At 41.2% G+C, this 12,763-nt stretch overlaps 1 protein-coding gene across 10 annotated transcripts in view; it reads left to right on the top strand.

Annotated features, from left to right (window-relative positions):
• Window positions 1-12,763, top strand: part of Hivep2 (HIVEP zinc finger 2) — a 182,523-nt gene that overhangs the window by 24,885 nt on the left and 144,875 nt on the right. The gene's annotated exons all lie outside the window — the stretch shown is intronic.

Below are 12,763 nucleotides of genomic sequence, written 5' to 3'. Positions count from 1 at the left end.
GTTAAGTATAAAGCTCTAAAAGAAAACTGCTGTTAAAAGGAAGAAAGCAGAGCTTGTTTTATACATTTCACATAAATAAAGGGCATTCTAGGGCCAGGGATTTAGCTCAGTGGTTCCGGTGCCTGCCTGGAAGACACAAGGTACCGAGTTCAATCTTCAGTACCCAAAAAAAAGGGCATTCTGCAGAAATCGTTTTGTAATTTTCCTTTTATGTCTATTATTTGGATTTTTGCCTTGTGAAGAAAGAGAGTTGAAATGACTTGCTTCAGAGGTCTTTATAATTTTTGAGAGCTCTTTTTGCTTGTGTTTTTATAGACCTAAAATAAAAACACACACCAGAAATGCACTGGAATTAAGAAAGCTAGTCTGAGTGAATGAAAATGTCATTAACTAATTAAAATAACAGGATAGATAGATAAACTTAGAGTTGATAATAATATTGATAATGATATTTAAATCAAAGAAGAATGTGCTTTTAAAATAATCAAAGTTGTATGACTTGGAAGTAATCTATAGGGAATTATATGCTATGAGGAAATGCATGGATGTGTTAAGTATAGATGTTTATATTTAAAAGAGAATTATAGTGGGAGTGATTTAATCTGAGACTTCAAGTGCTCTCAGTCAAAGAGCTTTTATACCATCCCTGTTTTCTAAGTGGTTGGAACCTGTATGTCACAGTTTGTTTTATATAGCTTGATCATGAGAAAATCCATTTCTATAACTTAAGCCTCTTTTATTTGTTTCACCTTTTATGTAATTACACGAACATGCTAGTTCCCTTCCATCGAGAGGCCATTGTGTTGTGTATCAGCGAAAAAGTCCTTATTACAGTGCTGTTTTTACAGCTGTGCTTCGGGGTATCGCGTTCTGAGGAGGTCAGCTGGGCATGACCTCCCGGGCCAGAGTCTCCTAGACAATCCTGAGAGAACCGCGGGCGGAGGAGTCAAGCAGCCAGTGCACATGTCTGAACGCAGCAAGAGGCATCGGATCTGTGACTGCTGTCCTGGGTTTCTCCTGGTGGCATTTGTGTTCAGAGCTGAATCTAAAGGTAGAGGGGACCCAGTAGAGTGTAAGGGCCAGGAGGAAGCAGCCGAAGGGAGAAGCATCCACCTTCACATAACCCTCTGGGTGTGGTAGCAGTTTTAACTCTGAGCTTGTTTAATAATAAAAGCAGGAAGGTTCCCCAGGGAGGAGGTGGGTGGAAGCAAGGGTTAAGAAGTAGAGACTGGTGGCAGTTCCGTTTCATTACTGACTTTGCTCTTGTTAAAACCATAGGACAACATGGTTACGTGAAAAGTAGAATTTGTGCATCTGCTGTACAGATGTGATTGAAGGTGCTGGTTAGCTTTGCTGTCTTTCTTTTGGGGTTCCTTGTCCCAAGGTTTGAGACAGCTGTTGAGGACAAAATCATTTGAAGCTGTTTCAAAGCTGCTTAGTTAAGAAAATGAGTTTTAAAATATTAGCATCTCGCTGTCATTTAGAAAAAAAGTGTTCCATTCTCTGTCATCTCTGTTAATGAGGACACAATTTAGTGATTTGGAGTTCATGCAAGAGTTGTTAGCTGGGGCTGTGTGTGTTTTCCCTGGAAATCCCTCACATACAGTCTTCTGCAGAGGTAGCTCTTGCTGTTCCCTCCCAGCTGCTGCATCAAGAGCTGCACTCAGAAAAATTTCAGCAAAACTTTGTAACGGGCCTGAAGCAAGTGACTCTTTCATTTTGGTGAGGGAATACTTGTTTTTATTTTTCTCATTATTAGCATATTCTATTTTTCCTATCGAGTATGTTGATAATCCCAGAGAAGAAAGAATTACTGATAAAGCCAATTCTTACATCACCTATGAAGTAATTATTTCACTTTCATTTACTCAGATCTGGACTGTTAAGAGTAGGAAAGAATTTATAATTCATCAGATTTGAAATTTTGAGTGACATAAATTAACGATTGTTTATGGCAGTATAACTCTTAACAGTGCCATAAGGGAAGAAATGTATTTAAATCCAGTTAAATTACACTGAACTATGGTCTGTATCCTTTATTGCATGTCCATTGTGCTACAGTAGGTAAGCTTTTGGAAAATTAAAAAGATACCATGCACATCTTTTAAGAGAGTTTACATTATAACATGTAGTCAATTAAAACAATAACTTCTTTCAACATACACTGTATGTGACATTTGGTAACTATTCACTAACTTATTTACAAATACTTATTGAGTGATACATGCCAGCCATCGATCCAAGGGTTGGCGATAGAGCAGGAGGAAGATAGGTCTGGGATCCTCATCCATAGTAATACATAATCATGCAGGTACATAATTATAAGTTCTCTTAAACTCGTGATGGGAATGACCAGAATGCTAGGAGAGAGGACCATAGAGAAGTATAATTTTTTTACAAACTCAAGGAAAATTCTTCAGAGAAAGGATCGTCTTGAACCTAGACTGACTGATAAGGAGGTGTTAAGTAAGTAAGGTTGTTCAGATAGAGACAAGGAAATACTGCTGACCCTGAGCCCCTCTAACAAGAGAGGCCAAGTGGTAGAGTTGGCCAGGTCCAGTCCATGAGGACGTAGTTTAAGATCTTGGTCTTTATCCTGTAATGAATGGAAAGCCACAGAAGTTTTCTCAGTATGTCTATGGACTGTGGAGCAGTCAGGAGGAATCTAGAGCTAGTTAAGGGGCTGCTGCAGTAATCCGTGGAGTGGTTTGCCATACTGGATTAACCCACCGTGGTTAATGAAACAAGTGCTGGAGGTGGGAAGTAGAGAAGGGAGAGCAGGAGATCTGAGAAATTTGAGAGCTGATAGGGCTCGATGGTGGGTTGGGTATGGTGAGAGGAGGAAGTAGCTGAGGAGGAGACCTAAATATGTGGCTTGTGTGCCTGAGAGGGAAGAAGAAGGGAGTGGGTTTAAAGAGAGTGGTGGCTTTGGACTTGTTGAATTTAAAGTGACTTTGAATTATCTCAATGGAAAAATAGTCTGGTGTCAGATAACAAGCTGGATGTGTGGGGGATCCTTTGCGATAGCAGTTTGGGAGGCAGCAGTATAGAGATGGTGTTTGAGGTGGGCTGGATGAGGGGCGGGGGGAAAATAGAGCATGAGAAAGGCCAGGGCTTGAGATTGGCCCTGGAGGACCTCCGACTTCTCCAGCTCTGATTCAAGGGAGGAGTGAGGCCCCAAGATGATTAAGAGAGGCTGGCTGGAGCAGTCCAGCCGTGGCGAGGATCCAGGTCACGGTGTCTCAGTGAGGAGGTGTGTGTTTGCTAGGGCTGCTGTGATGAAGTACTCAGACTAGGGTGCTGAGAACAGCAGCAGTCTCATGTCTTAGTTCTGGAGGCTTACAGTCTAAGATCAAGGTGCCCACAGGCTTGGTTCCTGCTGAGTGCTGGGAAGGAGGAGTTGTTCCAAGGTTCCTCTCCCGGCTTCTGGTGACAGCGGCAGTCCTGGGGACACCCTGCCTTATCATCACTCAGATCTCTGCCCTCTCTTCACATGGCATTCTCCCTGTGTGTCCCTGTCTTCTCTAAGGACACCACTCATGTTGGATTGGGGCCCAGCCTCATTTAAGTGTGACGTCATCTTAGCTAATTACATACAGGTGCCGTGACCGATTTTCCAAATCAGGTCCCATTCTGAGCTACCGAGGTCAGGGCTTTATCTTTTGCGGGGGGGCACAATTCAGTGCACAAAAGGAAAACTCAAATTGAACCCAAGATGATTCCCTCTTGTAAAGCCTTCCAGGGACGTAGAGACAGTGGAGACACCATTCTCCTTCTTGCATGTAACTTAACACAGGTAGACAGTAGTACTCTATCCAGTGAGGTCCAAATCAAGTGTTTGTCATAGCTGAGATTAATTGATGGGAAGGCATAAAAAGAAGTCCAAATCGGGGAGAATAAGATGGGCAAACGTTTCTTCCAGGTGCTAAAATTTGACTTGGGCCTTCATGGATGAGGTTCAGAATTTAAATTTGGGGAAAGTGGAGGTAGTGAGAGCATTAGGAGAGATGAGAAGGTGCAGTGAGTCTCAAACTGGGAAAGTGTTCAAGGCCTTTGAAAAAGTAGGAATCTTTCCTCTGTTGTTGAACATAAGAGAACCATGTGCCTACTGCTTCCCTTTATGGAGGAGGGATATTGGATGTTTGTGTGTGACAGGGAGTGGTTGGCTGGGGTAAGCCTAGGCTGTACATTCAATTGCTTTAGTCAGCAGTTTACTGAGAACTCACTGTGTACCAGGCACTGTGCCAAGGGCTGAAAGTATGTCAGATTTTGAGCATGCGTTTAACCTTACCCATAACACCACTACATTAAACATCTTTTGTTCTTTTATTAATTTTTTTTGAGACAAGGCCTCATGTTTCTGACGTTGGCCTCAAACTCCTGGGGTCAAAGGATTCCCCTGCCTCAGCTTCCCTAGTAGCTGGAACTACAGGCATAAACTACCATCCTCAGTACCAGCCATCATTCTAACACATAATTTATGAGTAAACATGTAAAGATTTTCTCTGATGGCTGCCCATTTTCAGAGTTGTAAGTTTGATAGAAATAACTAGTAATTGAACAGCTTACTGAAGGTCAACCACTGTCCTAAATACTTTACTTAAATTAATCTTTATCAAAACCTTATGATGTGGTTTCTGCTATATTTCATACTTTAAGTTACCACCAGTTGTAAGATAGGATTTGATATGTTTTGTAAGAAAAAAATGTAGGGCTTTCAATTAATTGAAAAATGCCATCGATATCAAGACATTCTGATTTCATAAATGTTAAAATGTGAAAAAATGCACATGTTTAGAATTGGTGGGCAGCTTAGGTTCAGTGGCATATGGCAACTGCAGCTGATCGATGAGAAAATGGAATCACTGTACTAGGGATGAGCTGTAGTGCTACAGTGCTTGCCTAGCATGGGTGAGCTCTTGCGTTCCATCCTTGGCACTGCAAAAAAAATACTGTAAGCAAGGAGGTACTAAGACAAAGAAGGTAAAGAGCTTGCCCAGTGTCTTACTTTTTCCTTGCTGGGACACAGTAGCTGACACCCATAAACTAGAGGAGGAGAGGTTTATTTTGGCTCACAGTTTGTAGAGGTTTCAGTCCAAAGTCCCATAGTTGTCGGGCTGCAAGGCAGGGCAGCATGGCAAGGGGACATTGCAGCGAAGAAGTAGCTCATGGCAGGGCAGCAGGACTCAGAGAGAGAGAGAGAGAGAGAGAGAGAGAGAGAGAGAGAGAGAGAGAGACAGAGAGAGAGAGAGGGAGAGATCAAGGGAGAGGGGAGGGGCAGAGACCCTTCCAGGGCACACCCCCAGTGACCACCTCCTCCCACCAGGCTTCACCTCTCAACATCACCTTAACTATAAACTCATCAGTGGACCAATCCACTGATGAATATCATGCTGCCATGGTCCAGTAACCTCCCCAAAGCCCCACCTATGCGCGCACCAGGCTTTGGGGGGACATCTAGAAGTAAACCGTAACACCTACCTCAGTTACGCGTGGATCCACAGTGAAGCCCATGTTTTCATTCAGGGCCTGGTGCCAGAGCCCAGTGCTTAACCACTGTGCCCCTCACCTGTACTGGGACTGCAAACCCTGAACACATCTCAGGCTCAGGCCTCTTTTTCATGTAGTGAGAGCTTGATAATGTTTTGAGGTTCTAGTATGGCCAGGTTTGGGGGTACAGTATGGTGGGAGAAGTGGGTACAGATGTGCAGCTTGTGGCCGGTGACAGGTCCGACCTGGGACTCTGCAGGGTTGGTCTTTTGGTTTGTCACCTGTCATGGATCTAAATGTTGGCAGGGAAGGGAGGGTCAGGATGTTGAGCCCAGAGACGGAGCTGAAGATGAGGAGGGTACGAGAGTAGGTGACTTTTCTTGTGGAAAATGAAGTACGTTCAGCCCTGTTGTAAGTTTCACTTCCTCTGGAGGCCACACTCAGCACCCCACCCGCCTGGGCTTTATCTTGAATCTTTCACTTGTCATCAGTGCTGTTGCTAGGTTTCATTTCCGGTGAAGTTCCCTCTTCTCTAAGGTGGGCCTGTGGGTATCTCCGGCTTCCCAGGCTTGTGCGGAAGTGCCAGACCCTTGTAGAAGTATCAGAAAGTGCATTAACATCGCCACACTAACAATAAGCCACAATCACTCTCCTCGTCCTGTTTAGTGTTTTCCGTCTTCATAGGGCTGTCCAGTGTGTCTTCATACGTGGAATTTTCCCCTCAATAGGATTTTATTTGTTTTGTTTTGTTTTGTTTTTGGTACTGGGGATTGAACTTGGGTCCTTGCATTTGCGAGGCAGGCAGGGGAACCACTGAGCTAAACCCCCAGCCCTCAATAGGATTTTAAAAAATCAGATATTAGTCATATTTTATATGGATACTGAAAAAAAAAAGAAAGAAGAAACTATCCGAATGAAAACATGAAGGAAATTTACTTTTTGAGTGTTCTGGAGGCATTTGTCAGAGTGAAAGTAGAAGCTTTCATTTGGAGGCCAGGGCTTGAGGTTTGAGAATGCTATAACTACTTGAATAAGAATCGAATTGAAAATTTCCTCTAAGCTAAGCATTCTGGTCCCTATAGGTCACTGCGTGCTGGTTTTGTCATCCCGAGGTGGTTGAGGGTTCAGTCTTTCTGTGCTGGCCAATGACAGTGTTGTAGTGCAGGTAATAGCCCAGTACTTTTCTGATTTATGTCACCTAAGTGCATTTTCATACCCACTGCTAAAATAATTTTATTTTTTTCTTCTTCTAAACCTGTAGTGCAAGCAACATTTCCATTTAAGCAGTTGTTATAAAAGGAGCGCAGAACATTATCATGGTTTAAACTTTCCTTCTTTCTTCTTTTTATATCTTCACTTTTATTCTCTGAGTGTTCCCATTAGTAATGGGTTTTACCTGGTAATCTTTTAATCAAAACTAAATTGCAGGAACTCAGTGTACTGTGTTACTTTGGGAGTCTGTACACCAATATGGTGCTGGCCTTTCGGAGTTTACTGCAGGGGAGGTGGAAGTGCATCTGCTTGTGAAGCCAGGATGAAAACAACCATGAAACCAAGGGGTTAAAGGATTTCTGAGTTAGAAGACATGAATTTCTTAGAAGGGTAAGGGACAGGAGTTTGATTACTGTTGTTAGCATGTCTTTAAACTACTTATAGATAACAATGGTTACATATACTGGGATCCGTGGTTCTGTTTCTGGAAAGGACAACATTCCAGTGCACTGCTTTCCAGTTGACTCTCTGCCATGATGGGCACAACCTGTGTCTGAATGGCCAGTATGATGGCCACTAACCACAGTGCTTTGGGGCACTTGAAATGTGACTAGTGCAACTGAGGAACTTAAATCTAAATAGTCACGTGTAGTTAGTGGCTATCAAATTGGAAAACATAGTCAGACCAAGCATGCATATCACTAACCCAGGACAATGATTGTGGATGATTATCTTGATAACAAGTCATAGAGTCTTTGACTTACTTTTCAGTATGATTTTCCACATATGCTGGCATGGAAGCATCCATGCAAACACTAAAGCACAGAAAGTCATTAAGAAATGGTGAGGAGTCAGTTAAGTTAGTGACATCTCCCACTTTGTGCATACATGTATGCACACACACATGCATGCATAAGCATGCACTTCCACACACAGATGGGCAAACACACAAATATACATCTACACTCACACACCTTTTTCCCCCTTGGGTCTTGGAAACAGATGGAGGGAGAAGTATGATGACTTTGGATGGCTTCTTGTTTTGAAGGATGAGTAATCAGTGAAGGGTCCTCATGCTGGAGGCTGTGGGGCTGAGCCAACGTGAGTCCCTGATAGAAGGAATGAACCATCTCTGCTCACAGTAAGGACCCAGCCAAAGGTCCTCAGGTGCTGCTTAGTTCCGTCATCTATAAACTGGGGATCTTTAAGCAGAATAACAATACCTTCTGTCTGCCTCGAAAGATAATACATATTTGGGAAAACTTCTTTTCAGGATGGTTTTTTCCAAACCAATATCTAAGCTTTATATATATAATTCTCCAGGGCATTTCTGTTTCTCTTTTGTGTTGACTGTGGCACCAGGAGATCTTATTATATATATCTTCCCTTGATCTTAAATGTCCTTTGGCAATCTCCACATGTCTTTAGGCCCACTAAAAAGTCTCACCTTTTACATTCTTCCCCAGTGTTGCACTGGAAGCGCTCTGGTCTGAGTCCTAACAGTGTGTTGCTCTGTTTTTGACTGCATTTCGGTGTGTCCACGCCTGTGCCCTGGACTCCTGAAATGTTGCGTGTGTGTGCTTTGAATGTGTGTGCTTTGAATGTCTCTACTTTGTCTTCCTGTTTAGCGTGGGAGCTCCTCAGGCAGAGATTGGCTTTAAACTTTATTTTCTAGAGCTTTTCTTTTTTTTACTTTATGCATTTATTTTTTATTTCATGAAAAAATATAACATTTTTATACCCAATGTAACAATAGTTGCTACATTGTATATTGTTATCTTTGAAGTAGGTGTTCAGCACAGCACATAAACCAAGAAGATTCGTACAAAAAAGAAACAAATAATAGCACAACTTTTCTTTTCAGTGAACTAAGATAAATTATTAGTACAAATGAAACAAATTAGCATATATATTGAAATATTTTTTTTAAAACGGTATGTAATTTGGGGAAGTATTTGGACTTGTCATTACTTCCTGTTTATCTTTCTTCTATTTGCTCATTATTTGTGTGTGTGTGTGTGTGTATTTTTTTTCTTTAATATGAGATACCATGCAGTATTTGAGCTTGTGCGCCTGACGTATTTCACGTAACATTATGTTTTCAAGTTGCGTCCATTTACCTACGAATGCCTCAAGTTTTCTAGAGTTTTTAAACTTAATTTTATATCCAGTGCTTTGCAGAAAGGGGCAGTGAGTGAATGTTGCACTGTGATAATTAACTCGAGGATGTGGGTGTTCAGGGCTCAGACTGACATCTTCAGTAAGTGCTGTTCATGTATTTAGATCAGTGGTTTCAAGCTGCATCCTGCACAGCAGACTACCTGGGTACTTTAAAGAAATTCAGGTCCTCATGTGATTCAGTTAGGTCTGAGATGGGGTACAGGAAACCTGCATTTTCAGAAACAGTTTAGGGTATTCTAATGCAGATGATCTCAGGGCTGCTCTTTGAGAAATAGTGGGCTCTAATATTAAGATACCATTTGTAAGTACTCTAGATACTGAAGACATTTCTGGCAGTAAGGATATTGCTTTGAAAAACGAAGGCTTGAAAACTTAAAGAAAGGAGTTGGAGAAGTGGGGAATTTTGTGGGTAGAACATTTGTTTATATTAAATTCTTGAATGTATGCCAGGGTCAATGGGATGCTAAAATAATACTGTACATCAGAAAGAAGGACTGGATATTGCATAAAATTATATATTACAATTATATAAAATACTTATTTAGCCTTCACTCAGAGCTTGCTTGTTGTTATTTAGGCTCAGGCTATTTTTGTTTTATTTTGCATTTCTGTGGACTAAACCCAGGCCCTCGTACATGCTAGACAAATGCTATTCTAGTGAGCTATATCCTTAGCCCTAGACTTGTTTTCAATAACTTGGTGACTTAGTCATCTGGAAAAGATTGGGATAGTGTATGGCATGCTTATGGAAGCAGTGTTACAGGTGAAGCATGGCTCTTTGATTGCAAATTAATTAAAGAAGAAAATACTGTAGATCAAGTGCAAAAATCAGAGAAACGGAATCTCAAAAAGCAGAACAAACTTGTAAATGGGAAAAGAGGAGACTGAAGAACGAAGACGTAAGCAGATGCATGAAGGTGTAACTGAGAGCTTTCTCCTGTTGACAGTAGTGATTTGTTGGTCTTTTTCCTTAGAATCTAAGTTCAGTAGGGCTGAGACCATGTCTGCTCCACTGGATGCTGTGTCCCCAGAGCTAATGTGGTATGTGACAGGAGAGTTTCTGTAGGTTCTTCTAGTAAATCAAACAAGTAAATAGGTTTGCTATCATAACCTGTGTTCTTGATAATGAGAGGCAAGTTTATTTTTTTGCCTTTTAGATGTGTGTGATTTCAAATAATGTTTATAAGGGTCTGTTTGTTGTGCTTAGTATATAGTTCATTTCCAGGTATTCTAGTCTCCCTTGCCTTCTTCATTCTGAATTACCTTAAACTGCATGGGACATCAATTTTTAGGTTATAAATGCCATATATATGTAGTTACATACTAAAGTATTTTGAATCACAACCAATATACGACATACCAATGCCACCTAAGCAGCATTTTTAAAAATCTTCAAAAATCTGTGTATATCAATTTGAAGATGTCTCTTTCTATATAGCTAATGCTGGATCCTATTTTTTGTGGCTACTCACCCTTCAGGGGATCGTAAGAGTTTCCCTGGATCATGGCACATCTATTAAAAATAGATATTTTAACATGTATACCAATTAAAATGCATATTATGTGCTAGGTAGACACATGGGTTCCCTATAGTCAAAAAAATCATATTGAGATACCTTTGAAATTATATACCTGCTTTCTAAGTATCTCAGATTTGTGTTCTCTAGACTTGCCCTTTAGTGGGCTTTTGTTAACTGAAAAAAATATTTAAAGATGATGTCTCACTATGTTGCCCAGGGTGGCTCAAACTCCTGGGCTCAACTGATGCTTCTGCTCAATTGATGCACCTGTAGTTGGGGCTACAGGTGTGTGCCTCCATGCCTGGCTGAAAAGCTATTTTTAATGTTATAATTAAACTGTGTATGGTTGCTTTTTACTTTTCTTTACATCTGAGTTTTCAATTAGTTGTATAGAGCTTGGAATTAATTTTTCTCAGGGGAAGGAACGAAGGGATGAGAGGAAGTTTTTTCCCACAGGTAAGTATTTTGTCTTAGGCAAAATTTTGAAATAGGCTGAAGTATGTCTTGACAATAATGCTCTCCCACTTAGTGTTACCTTGAACCCATTGGGCACGAAGGCACCAAATTATCAAAATTTAACTGTAAGTCTCAGATTGGTATCTTCCATGTCAGTCAAAACTAAATCTTCAGACTTTTCTAGATCCTGAATCATTTGTCTTTCCTTTCCTGTCAGAAACTCCAGCCAACAGTGATCTACGTGCCTGTCTTGATTTTGGCAGTGGGCTAGGAACTGGATATAAGGAAAGGTGACTCTTCTTCCATTTGCATTTTTAATCTAGTATTGGTAATAACACGCAAGTATAATGAACTCATCATACTAGAAGACAGAATGTGCAAAAAATCCCCATAAAGTAAATACAGTGAAAATCTAGAGGAAATTATTAAGATCAGTTGCAGGGACAAGGAAAGATTTTATGGAAGATGTGGGCCTTGAGGAATGGTTAGTATCTCTGAAAGCACAGGTGGGTTTGGGTGATGGCATTCTTCGTGGAGAAAGTGTTACAAATGAAAGTAGGGTCACTTCACATGGCTGGTTGGTTCCTGCTAAACTGTGGAGAGGACCTTCACATATCTGTGGTATGCAGCACGGTAACAGTGATGAAGGCCAAAGGGTGGAAGTGTGTTGGGTCTGATCAGGGAATCCTACTCAGCCTAGCCTGGACTGCTAACTCCATTGTGCTGGATCTTGGATGAAAAGAATGCAGTTGCTCTGGCCCTTTCACTGGCTTGTTGAACTAAAAGGCCTTATGCCCTGCCAAGTTTGATTTTCTATGATTTTCCTAATTCCATTGGTAAGACGAGTTGAGCAAGATAATTTTGAGCAAAGGAGTGACTTGACATTTCAGAAGATAAATGATTAGCTAGCAATAGAGAGAGTGAAGTGAATCGAGACGTTATTAGATTTCAGTTATGTCCCGGATGGTTCTGAATCTTGAAGGTCATCCAAGAGAAGTCAGAGTGGCACATCAAACTAGAAGTCTTTGGGACATCAGAAGGTTCACCCTAAACCAGTCCCGGTACACCATCACTTGGATACCATATTTACTGCTTCTGTATCACATTCTCATTTCCCTGATTTTTCATTTGGCATTTTTATTAATAAGCTTCCAACTTTTTTCACCATTTCTGACTTTCCTTGTCTCTGTATCCTGTGCTCTTTGGCTGCACTTTTGAAATAGATCTTTTTGGGTCCATCCTTGCCCCAAGCTCTCTCCCCTGTGAACTATCCAGGGGTCAGCTTGTTGATCATGGCTGTTTGATTTTGGGTTCTGACTCCAACTCCACAAATCAGGAGCCAAAGAAAGAGGGTTGTTAATAGGCTGTTGGGGCAGGAGAGAGGTAAAGTAATGAGGCTCAAATTACAGGGGCAAACATGGAAATTAATTAATTATTAATTCATTCAAGGTTTAGTGAGTACTACTGAGGATACCAGCTCAGCATGGTTTCTCTATTCAGTCCTGCTTTTATTGGTTTGATCTTTCTCCTCTCAAATTCTCCAAAAAGTTTAAAATTTCTTCACAACAGCTGATTCTCTCCAGGGGTAACAGCAAGACCTCTGGTGATGTTAGGAGGCGACAACCCTGGCACAGCAGCAGTTGCTTTTATTTTTGGTTTTTGTCAGGTGTTTGTAAGTTGAGAACTGCCTGTATTCAAACAACATGATTTGGTAGTGTGTACTGAGCTCCCATAGTAATAATGGAGGCAGTACAATGAAAAGGAGGAAAAATGAAGACTCTTTAGCCTCATGTTCTACAGGAAGCTTTAAAAAACCCTTGTCATGGAATAATGGCTCAGAGAATGTGGTTGTGGTATGGATTATTCATGTAACATTTGAGGCTTGCTTTGGTGTTGGAGGTTTG

Source organism: Heterocephalus glaber, unplaced genomic scaffold, assembly GCF_053883595.1.
Source record: "Heterocephalus glaber isolate CG9 unplaced genomic scaffold, H.glaber_assembly_v1.0 deba00001550, whole genome shotgun sequence".
Lineage (NCBI taxonomy): Eukaryota > Metazoa > Chordata > Mammalia > Rodentia > Bathyergidae > Heterocephalus > Heterocephalus glaber.
Note: the sequence above shows the minus strand (reverse complement) of the source record. Positions and strands in the feature narration are given on the sequence as shown.